This window comes from Lactuca sativa, chromosome 3 (genome assembly GCF_002870075.4).
Source record: "Lactuca sativa cultivar Salinas chromosome 3, Lsat_Salinas_v11, whole genome shotgun sequence".
NCBI lineage: Eukaryota > Viridiplantae > Streptophyta > Magnoliopsida > Asterales > Asteraceae > Lactuca > Lactuca sativa.
In genome coordinates this window covers 45,369,897-45,372,549 of record NC_056625.2, presented here as the reverse complement: position 1 = coordinate 45,372,549, position 2,653 = coordinate 45,369,897, and positions in this window count along the sequence as shown.

The window sequence follows — 2,653 nt, the reverse complement described above, 5'->3', positions numbered from 1 at the left end:
GGGCTTTCGGGTTTGCTGAGGGAAGAGAGTTGTTGTTGAAGGTTTGGTTGGAGCATCTATCCTTTGGACTTCGAGATCTAAGTGTGATATCAGTTTAAGCAGTAACTAACGAATGTTACGGGCCACCCCGCAGTCTTATAACATTTCTACTCTATCTGCCAACTAGTGAATGCTACGGGCCACCTTGCAGTCTTACAACACCTCTCTCTATCTTCCAACTAGTGAATTTTACGGGCTACACTATAGTCTTACAACACTTCTACAGTACCTGCTAACTAGTGAATGCTACGGGCCACCCCGCAGTCTTACAACACTTCTACACTGTCTGCTGACTAATTCTACGGGCCACCCCACAGTCTTACCACATTCCCCATGCTATCTGCACGCTGGTGAATGCAACGACTATACCCTAGTATTACAACACCTTCCATGCTATCTGGCTGTTGATGAATGTTGCGGCTATCCCGCAGTCTTATAGCACTTCCCACGCCAACTCAACCGCTGACCATGGTCTTATAGTTGATTACCAATCCAAACACATCCACTGTTGAGCACACACACGGTCTAACATCCCTCACTGTAATCATGTCATGATTGGGATCCTCAACCTGGTTCCCCATAGTCCGCTACACATCAATCAGGTGTGGTCCCAAAGTCGGGAAGTTTCCCGAACTTCCAATTCACATTATCTGTTGAGAGAAAAAACTTGAGACACACTTGAAAAAACGTTAGAACAAGTATAGTTGCAGAATAGTCAATCTCAAAGGATCATGAAAGCTCAAAAATAATAATAAGTTAGAGTTAGATAATTAGAAAGTTAGTTGCAGAAATGTAAGGAAATATAAATGACAACTGGTGATATATCAAGTATACATATAAGTTGATTCATAACATGGAATGCATTCAGACCAAGTTAGTAAGTGAGATCAAACTTAGTGATTGAGTCAAGAATGACTTGCTCCGAAGAGAAATAGCAATCAGTTATGTTACGATGAACTTTGATAGTTAGGAGAGATTTAAGATGCGTAATTAAGAGATGTAATTGTGTAACATCCATAAAAATTCAAGCCAATTTAAATTTTTCTAAAACAACCCATATTCATTAAATCATTGCAAAAAGGTTTTCAATACAATTATTATCAGAGTATTCCCAGAACCATATCATGAAACAAGAACATGAGGAGCGGTACGATCACGCCTTTGCCTTGCCACAGTCTCCTGAAGTACTTGAAACATTTAAACCACAACTGTAAGCCCGAAAGCTTAGTGAGATACCCCCAAAATACCAACCACATATACCATACACATAACATATCATAAGAGAACAGAACAACCATGCACTTCGGGTCTACTGTGTGACTGGTCCGCCGGACCAGCCTTCAGTCCACCTGGTCCACCCTCCGATTCTAGCCATATACATCGAGTCTGTAGTGTGGTTGGTCTGCCCGCACCGAGCCTTCAACCCGCTTGGTCCACTCTCTGAGTCTACACTATGACTGGTCCGCCCGCACCGGGCCTTCAGTCGGCCTGGTCCACTCTCTCCAAGCCTCGGCACGTCTGGTCCGCCCTCGTGGGGCCTACAGCCTATCCGGACCGCTCACTGGGCCTTCGAAATATCCGGTCCGCCCTGGGTATGTTGGCCTACAACACAAAGCAGGACCCGCCTCAACCCAACCCCAGTCAACCAAACATGTGCACATAAACATATAATCATATAACAATTAATCACTAATCAACCGATCTTGCAGATCACATAACATAACATCATCCTAACCAGGGTACCGACCTAACCGGTCACTAGCATATACCATCCTAACTACCAGGATGCAAACATAGCAAAGCAATAACATAACAACGATACCCGGATTACAATCTGATAAAGGGTCGGCCTTGGTGCCTTAGACCCTGTCGATATAGTGAGGATAACTCACCTCGCAACTGATGACCGAAAAGATAAGATCACGCTGCTCCAACCTCCGACACGAACTCCACCACTGATAATACCAAAAGACTAAACTCAATAAATACCAATAATTACCAAATTATCCTGGGAAGTCAACTGGTCAACACAAGACTATCTCTACTCGCCGAGTCACCCCACTGACTCGTCGAGTCCCTATGCTCTGAAACTCCCATAACACGACTCAACTCGCCGAGTCTCCCCAAGACTCGCCGAGTCCCACTACTCTGAGTCTAATTGCACTCAACTCACTGAGTCATTCCTTGACTCACCGATTCACAACTCAACCAGGAAAGGTTAGGACCTCACGACCAGACTCGCCGAGTCCAAGAATAGACTCGCCGAGTCCAAGGCTATCTTCAACCAACTCGCCAAGTTGTTCTTCCAACTCGTCAAGTTGCTGCCTATCTTCATGCAACTCGCCGAGTACACCCATGTCACTCGCCGAGTACCACTAGCTCTTAACCCATATAGAGGCTTTCCAAGCCATGCAGGGTCTCTAATCCATAGATCTACTCTTATACAAGCCATCCATCATGTAAAGTGGCAAACATTACGTGAATCCAAGGAGATCTAAGCATAATACACTCTAGGGCTAGGGTTTGGGACAAAAAGGCTTCATCAACAACTCTTGAACAGAGACTTTATGCTCTTTTGGATCATCACTACTCTAGATCTGAGGTAGCAACCTTA